The sequence below is a fragment of the Triticum dicoccoides genome, chromosome 5B (genome assembly GCF_002162155.2).
Source record: "Triticum dicoccoides isolate Atlit2015 ecotype Zavitan chromosome 5B, WEW_v2.0, whole genome shotgun sequence".
Taxonomy (NCBI): Eukaryota; Viridiplantae; Streptophyta; class Magnoliopsida; order Poales; family Poaceae; genus Triticum; species Triticum dicoccoides.
Genome location: NC_041389.1, coordinates 625,764,534 through 625,773,961, shown reverse-complemented (window position 1 = coordinate 625,773,961; position 9,428 = coordinate 625,764,534).

Genomic DNA, 9,428 nt, shown 5'->3' with positions numbered 1-9,428 from the left:
GAATTCAGAGAACTAGACACTCATGAATGGAACTGCAGGGATATCTTAAAAGAGCAGCTGCTCATTCTTCTCAGGAACCAAAAGATCTATTGGAAGCAAAGGGGAAAGATTAAGGGGGTCAAATTTGGGGATGAAAACACAAAATTCTTCCATACTAAAGCTTTTATCAATTACAGGCACAATCATATTGCTGTACTTCAAAATGATGACCAAGTTGAAATATCAGATCATGCTGGGAAAGCTGCAATCCTCTGGGAAGCTTATAAGAAGAGAATGGGCACATCTCATAAAACTGCTATGCACTTCAACTAGGAATCCCTTTTTGGTCCCAGGAAGGATCAAACTATTTTTGATAACTTGGAGTTACCTTTCTCTGAGGAGGAAATTAATGAGGTTGTGAAGGAGCTTCCACCTGATAAATCCCCAGGTCCTGATGGCTTCAACAATGAATTTTTGAAATCTTGTTGGGATATTATAAAAGGGGATGTTCTTAGATTTATTCAAGAGTTCCATGCTGGGCAAATCTCACTTGAGAGCTTAAACACCTCTTACATCACCCTTATTCCTAAAGGAAGCACACCAATGACAGCTAATGACTTCAGGCCTATTTCTCTCCTTAATTGATGTCTTAAACTTGTCACTAAGTTGTTGGCTAACAGGCTGCAAAAAGTAATTCTAAAACTAGTGCACATCAACCAATATGGTTTCCTTAAGGAAAGGTTCATTCATGACTATTTGGGTTGGGCATATGAGTATCTGCATCAATGCCATAAGTCGAAAGAGGAAATTGTTGTGCTTAAACTAGATTTTGAAAAGGCTTTTGACACCATTGAGCACCAAGCAATTCTGGAGATATTAAAGGCCAAAGGTTTTGGGGACAGATGGATTAACTGGATTAAAATGTTGTTCACTTTTGCATCATTTGCTGTCATGCTTAATGGGGTTCCTGGCAAAAAGTTTTACTGTCTTAGGGGGGTCAGGCAGGGAGATCCTCTATCACCACTGTTATTTGTGCTGGCTGCAGACTTGCTTCAGTCAATTCTTAACAAGGCCATGCACTTGGGCATTCTTTCTTCACCTCTGCATGTGCAATCCTGTCCTGATTTTCCAATTGTCCAGTATGCTGATGACACTCTAGTTCTTCTACAAGCTGATGCAAAGCAACTTCATTGCCTCAAAGCACTCCTAAATACTTTTGCTGATGCAACTGGCCTTAAAGTGAATTATAACAAATCAAGTCTTATCCCAATCAATGTGCCTGAGGACAAGTTGGAAATTTTGACAAATACATTTCATTGTAAAAGAGAATCTTTCCCCATTCAGAATTTGGGAACACCACTGGGCCTTCCTAAGCCTACTGTGGAGAAATGCTTGCCTCTTGTCTCAAGATTGCAAAAAAAGCTTGTGGGTTTATCCTCATTCATGACAATGGCTGGGAGATTGTTGTTGGTAAAATATGTTTTAAACTCTTTGTTGATTTACCTAATGGGATGCCTTGATGTGCCTGTCACCATCAAATCACAAGCTATCAAGTTGCTGAGACACTGTCTCTGGAGAGGACCTGACCTTGAGGATCATAGGCCTGCCATGGTGGCTTGGAGCACTGTTTGTAGACCTAAGGACCAAGGAGGTCTGGGGGTGATGGATATCTTTGTCCAAAATAAAGCTTTGCTTCTCAAAAACCTGCACAAGTTCTATAATAGACACAACATTCCATGGGTTAACTTGATTTGGGAAACTTATTATGCAAATAATTTGGTGCCTGGCAGCAATTGGGTTGGTTCTTTTTGGTGGAAGGCAAATCTCAAGCTCATTCCTAATTTCAAATCCTTGGCCAGATGCCACATTGGGGATGGCAAAAGTTCTCTATTCTGGTCTGATCTGTGGCATTCAGCTTGTTTACAGGACTTGTTCCCTCACCTCTTCTCATTTGTGAAGGACCAGAACACCACTGTGCACACCATCATTCACACTGAATATTTGGAGGATCTATTTCAACTACCTCTCACTGTGCAAGCTTTCCAGGAATTTGAAAATATGGAAGACATTTGTTTTGCTCTAAGGAATTCTGGCTCTCTGGATTGCACTGACACTTGGAGTTACATTTGGGGCAATGAGCAATTCTCAGTGGCTAAGGCATATAAAGAATTGATGGGAGTTAAAATAGTGCCTCAGCAGTTCAATTGGATTTGGAATAGCTCTTGTCAGCCAAAGCACAAGGTGTTTTTTTGGAGATTACTTCATGATAGGCTCAATACTAGGAATCTTCTTCGCAGGAAAACTTTCCAGTTGGCAAGCTACAACTGTGCTCTCAATAATTGTCCTCGGGAGGAAACCTTACATCATCTCTTCTGGACCTGCCCTTTTGCAACTAAATGTGTCTGTGCTTGAAGCTTTTGAGGATCTCAGGGTCAAACTTCATGTCCCATTCTTCATGGAAATCATCATTCTAGCATCTTGGGCCATATGGATATCCAGAAATAATCTGATCTTTCAAGCCATTCAACCTTCCATTCAGAGGTGGAAAGTCATATTCCTTGATGAACTTAACCTTCTCAGATACAGAGTCAAAAAGAGCTATGCCACAGCCTTCTGTACTTGGCTTGATAACCTTGTACTGTAATTTATTTTTTTAGGTTTTTAGGTTTTTCTTTTCTTCTATTCTTTTGTTCTTTCCTTTTCTTTTGGCTTACCTCAAGCCTCACACTGTTGGACCTTTGTTTACTAAATTAATATAAAAATTGCAGTGGGGCTTTGCCCTACTGTGTATAGTCCAAAAAAACATGAATTCCGCCAAAGTGGACCCGGTACCCGTACTCAATTGAGCCGACCTCGGGGCCCCATCCTGCGTCGTCGTTGTAGAGCTTGCCGCGATGACTCTTGGTCATCCGGCCAGCCGCGTACCCTTTGAGTCCTTCAAAGTTGCCCTTCAAGAACACGAAACCATCATGCGATAGCCCCACGGTGGGCGCCAACTGTCGTGGAAATATCACGTCAGATGTCCCCGTGGAAGGACTTAGTCGTGGAGCCATCGCGACGGGTTAGCTTAAAGGGGTTAAACCGGACAAAGGACACGAGGATTTTATACTAGTTCCGCCCCTTCGATGAAGGTAAGGGCCTACGTCTAGTTCTGATGGGATTATTGGGGTCTCAATAACCAGGGAGCTAAAGAAGCTATGCCTGGCTCTCGAGTTGTTGTTTCTTGTCCCTGAACCGCCGCCCGGGTCGTCCCCTTATATACACCGGTTGACGACCGGGCTGTTTACAGAGTTCCAAGGCCGGCTCATACAAGTGTCCGGCTCGGTCTCTCCTTTCCTATCTTACAATACAAGTTATATGATTATGGCGGTTAACCACTATGGGCCCTAATCCGCCTTCGGGCTCCGAGCCTCTAAGCTTTATAGTAAAGCACCATCTTCTTGGTCTTCGTGGGCTTCAATATAGTCGAGGGTGAACCGGCCCCTCGTGGGCAGTTTACACTCAGTAGTTATATGCCCAACAAGTGGTGTCCGCAATCTCCGCCGTGTATGTCAGCTAGCAGCTCTTTCCCCTGTTCCTTGGAGATGCAACACAGAGAAACATCATTCGGCTACTTCCGGTATAACTCACCGTCTTGGATGCAGTAGGCGGTGGCCTACAGTGCTACGCGCTCCGCGTCCTCTTCCCTATATGGCAGTGTCCCTTGCATGAGGTATTCCTTGAATTCCTTGGTCCAGCATCCCTCCTGAGGCTCCAGCGCCAAGTGTAAGCGGGCTCCTGAGGTCGAGCTGCAGGCTGGGGCCCCTGAGGCAGGTGGCTGAGGGAGCTCTTCCCGAGGTTGTGTCATCCTTGAAAGTGGTGGCACTGCTGATGGCTTGAAGAGCCGTTCCTCGAAAACTCCCGGCTCCTGAGGCAGCCATCTGGACGCTCTCTTGGCGATGTCATCAGCCTCTTGGTTGGTGTCGCGGGGCACATGCTGTAGCTCCAGCCCCCAGAATTGCTTCTCCATCTTGCGCATTTCTGCGAGATACTCTTCCATATGCTCGTCCTTTGGCTCGTACACCTTATTGGATAAGTTGACGAGGAGTTGTGAATCCCCCTTGATGACGAGGCATTTCAATCCCAATGCTGCCGCAGCCCTCGGGCCTGCTATGAGACCCTCGTCTTCTGCTTTGTTGTTGGAGACCTGCTCACACTACTGGAACCAGAGCTGTACAGCGTAGTAGAGCTTGTCCTGAGTGGGCGATATCAGCACCGCGCCAACCCTCGCGCCTTGTCACGAGAAGGCACCATCGAAATTCATGACCCAGCCATCTAGTGCCTCACTTCCTGGGAAGAGAGACCGACCCTCGCCCATCTTGAGCCCCGGCGCGTCTGTCCATTCTACTATGAAATCAGCAAGTGCGGCTCCCTTGATGACCCTGGTTGTGCTGAACTCCAACTGAAACGCCTGTAACTCGATGTTCCATTCAGCCACTCTTTCCAGCGGAGTTGGGGCTCCTGAGTACCCTCTCGAATGGGTAGGCAGAAATGACCTTGATGGGGTGACCTTGAAAGTAGTTCCGCAGCTTACACGAGGCCACCAAGAGTGCGAGTAAGAGCTTCTGAGGCATGGGTACCGTGACCTTGCATCCCGTAGCACTATGCTAACAAAGTACACCATGTGCTCAAAGAGGGTGGGCGTGCTGACGTGGCCTGCGTCTTCCGAAGGTTGAGGAGCTTCCTGAGACCATGGAGCCCCCAGCGCCTGGTTGCCTGCGGTAGCTCCCTCAGCCCTGGGGGTATCTTCCTTCTGAGCTTGGCCCCCTGTTGCCGTCGCCGTGGCCCTCGCGAGGCGTTCCTGGCTTTGTGTCGCCCCAGCTTGGGCTGTAGCTGGGCGGGACACGGCCTTGGCTTGGCGCTCCTCCCGGACCGCCACCAGGGCTGCACTGGTAGAGTAAGGAGTGGCAGCAAGGTAGATCACCAGGGGCTCGAGAGGGCGCGGCACCACCATCACCGGGGGACTGGTCAAGTACTTCTTGAGGTCTTGAAATGCTTGGTCAGCCTCCTGTGTCCACTCAAATGGGCCCTTTTTCTTCATCAGCTTGAAGAACGGTAGGGCGCGCTCCCGCAGCTTAGAGATGAAGCGCCCTAACGCAGTCACGCGACCGGTGAACTTCTGCATTTCTCTAATGGTCTGCGGTGGACTCATGTCTTCGACTGCCTTCACCTTCTCTGGGTTGGCCTCGATCCCCCTGTGGGACACGAGGAAGCCCAGCAGCTTGCTCGAAGGGACACGGAACACGCACTTCTCCGGGTTGAGTCGCAAGTCCACCTGGCGAATGCTCGTGAAGGTCTCCTCCAAGTCCGGGATTAAGGTCCTTTCCTCCCGAGATTTTACCACAATGTAATCGATGTAAGCCTCGGTGTTCTTCCCGAGCTGCCTTCCCAAGGTGATGTGCATCAGCCGTTGGAAGGTTGCGCCCGCGTTGCGCAACCCGAATGGCATGCAAGTGTAGTAGTATACTGCTACCTCTTGAGCATGCGTTGGTTTTTCCCTTGAAGAGGAAAGGGTGATGCAGCAAAGTCGCATAAGTATTTCCCTCAGTTTTTGAGAACCAAGGTATCAATCCAGTAGGAGGCTCCTCAAAATTCCCACGCACCTACACAAACAAACAAGAACCTCACAACCGACGTGATAAAGGGGTTGTCAATCCCTTCACGGTAACTTGCAAAAGTGAGATCTGATAGAGATAATATGATAAGATAAATATTTTTGGTATTTTATGATATAGATTGGAAAGTAAAAGATGCAAATAAAAGTAGATGGAAAACTTATATGATAAAAGATAGACCCGGGGGCCATAGGTTTCACTAGTGGCTTGTCTCAAGATAGCATAATTATTACGGTGGGTGAACAAATTATTGTCAAGCAATTGATAGAAAAGTGCATAGTTATGAGATTATCTGGGCATAATCATGTATATAGGCATCACGTCCGCAACAAGTAGACCGAGTCCTGCCTGCATCTACTACTATTACTCCACACATCGACCGACTCCTGCCTGCATCTAGAGTATTAAGTTCATGAAGAACCAAGTAACGCATTAAGCAAGATGACATGATGTAGAGGGATAAACTCATGCAATATGATATAAACCCCATCTTTTTATCCTTGATGGCAACAAGAAAATATGTGCCTTGTTGCCCCTACTGTCCCTGGGAAAGGACATCGCAAGATTGAACCCAAAGCTAAGCACTTCTCCCATGGCAAGAAAGATCAACCTAGTAGGCCAAACCAAAGTGATAATTCGAAGAGACTTGGAAAGATAACCAATCATACATAAGAGAATTCAGAGGAGATTCAAATATTTCTCATAGATAAACTTGATCATAAACCCACAATTCATCGGATCTCGACAAACAAACCGCAAAAAGAGTTACATCGAATAGATCTCCAAGAAGAGGAAGGAGAACTTTGTATTGAGATTCAAAGAGAGAGAAGAAGCCATCTAGCTAATAACTATGGACCCAAAGGTCTATGGTAAACTAATACTCACAACTCATTGGAGAGGCCTTGGTGGTGATGGAGAGGCCCTCCATGGTCGATTCCCCCTCCGGCAGAGTGTCGTTGAAGGCTCCAAGATGGGATCTCACGGATACAGAAGGTTGCGGTGGTGGAAATTATTTCTCGTGGTGCTCCTGGATGTTTTCGGGGTATGTAGATATATATAGGCGAGGGAAGTCGTTCAGGGGAGCCACGAGGGGCCCACGAGGAAGGGGGGTGCGCCCACCCTTACTGGGCGCGCCGACTACCCTCGTGGCTGCCTAGGCTGCTTCTTGACGTCCACTCCAAGTCTCCTGGATTGCGTTTGTTCCAAAAAGATCACTCCCGAAGGTTTCATTACGTTTGGACTCTATTTGATATTCCTTTCCTTGATATACTTAAATAGGCAAAAAAACAGCAATTCAGGCTGGGCCTCCGGTTAGTAGGTTAGTCCCAAAAATGATATAAAAGTGTAATGTAAAGCCCATAAACATCCAAAACAGGTAATATAGGAGCATGGAACAATCAAAAATTATAGATATGTTGGAGACATAACAAGCATCCCCAAGCTTAATTCTTGCTCGTCCTCGAGTAGGTAAATGATAAAAAAACAGAATTTTTGATGTGGAATGCTACCTAGCATAATTTTCAATGTAATTCTCTTTATTGTGGCATGCTTGTTCAGATCCAAATGATTCAAGATAAAAGTATATAAAACATAAAAAATAGTAATAATTTGAAGCATACTAGCAAATAATCATGTCCTATCAAAATAACATAGCCAAAGAAAGCTCATCCCTACAAATCATATAGTTAGGCCATGCTTCATCTTTATCACACAAAATACTCCCCTTATGCATAAGCCCGATGACGAGCCGAGTAATTGGTTCATACTTTTTAATGCGCTTCAGCCTTTTCAATTCTTACACAATACATGAGTGCAAGCCATGGACATAGCAATATGTGTGGTATATGGTGGTGGTTATGAAGACAATGAGGGAGAAGATAGTCTCACATCAACTAGGCGTATCAACGGGCTATGGAGATGCCCATAATAGGTATCAATGTGAGTGAGTAGGGATTGCCATGCAACAGATGCACTAGAGCTATAAATATATGAAAGCTCAACAAAAGAAACTAAGTGGGTGTGCATCCAACTTGCTTGCTCACGAAGACCTAGGGCGTTTTGAGGAAGTCCATCATTGGAATGTACAAGCCAAGTTCTATAATGAAAATTTCCCACTAGTATATGAAAGTGACAACATAGGAGACTCTCTATCATGAAGATCGTGGTGCTAATTTGAAGCAAAAGTGTGGTAAAAGGATAGTAGCATTGTCCCTTCTCTCTTTTTCTCTCATTTTTTTGGTGGGCTTCTTTGGCCTCTTTTTTTATGGGCTTCTTTGGCCTCTTTTATTTTTATAAAGTCCAAAGTCTCATCCCAACTTGTGGGGGAATCATAGTCTTCATCATCCTTTCCTCACTTGTAACAATGGTCTAATAATGAAGATCATCACACTTTTATTGATTTACAACTCAATACTTAGAACAAAATATGACTCTATGTGAATGCCACCGGCGGTGTACTAGGATATGCAATGAATCAAGAGTGACATGTATGAAAAATTATGTAGGTGGCGTTGCCACAAATACGATGTCAACTACATGATCATGCAAAGGGCAACATGAAAATGATGATGTGTGTCATAATAAACTGAATGGTGGAAAGTTGCATGGCAATATATCTCAGAATGGCTATGGAAATGCCATAATAGGTAGGTATGGTGGCTGTTTTGAGAAAGGTAAATAATGGGTTCATAATACCAGCGAAAGTTGCGTGGCATAATAGAGGTTAGCAAAGTGGAAGGGTAATTGTGCGTATATCCATGGACTCACATTAGTCATAAAGAACTCATATACTTATTGCAAATATTTATTAGCCCTCGAAGAAAAGTACTACTACGCATGCCCCTAGAGGGATAGATTGGTAAGCAAAGACCATCGTTCGTCCCTGACTGCCACTCATAAGGAAAGCACTCGAAGAGCACACCATGCAACAAATTTGTCACACAACTTTTACCATGCGTGCATGCTACAGGACTTGCCATTCAACACAAGTATTTCTCAATTTCATAATTACACAACTAGCATGACTCTAACATTATTAACTTTTTATCTCAAAACAATTATCAAGCATCAAATTGATCATAGTTTTTAATGCACTTTCTATGATAGTTTTTATTATACCCAACTTGGATGCTCATCATTCTAGGACCAAATTTATAACCATAGCAAATACCATGCTGTTCTAAAAGACTCTCAAAATAATATAAGTGAAGCATGAGAGATCAACAATTTCTTCAAAATAAGGCCACCGCCGTGCTCTAGAAAATATAAGTGAAGCACATAGAGCAAAACTATCTAGCTCAAATGATATAAGTGAAGCACATAGAGTATTTTAATAAATTCTAAATCATGTGGGTTTCTCCCAAAAGGTGTGTACAGCAAGGATGATTGTGGTAAACTAAAAAGAAAAGACTCATATCATACAAGACGCTCCAAGCAAAACACACATCATGTGGTAAATAAAAATATAGCTCCAAGTAAAGTTACCGATAGACGAAGACGAAAGAGGGGATGCCTTCCGGGGCATCCCCAAGCTTAAGCTTTTTGTTGTCCTTGAATATCTTGGGGTGCCATGGGGATCCCCAAACTTAGGCTTTTGCCACTCCTTATTCCATAGTCCATCAAATCTTTACCCAAAACTTGGAAACTTCACAACACAAAATTCAACAGGAAATCTCATAAGCTCCGTTAGTGCAAGAAAGAATAACCACCACATAAGGTACTGTAATGAACTCATTATTTATTTATATTGGTGTTAACCGTACTGTATTACAACTTCTCTATGGTTCATACCCCCCC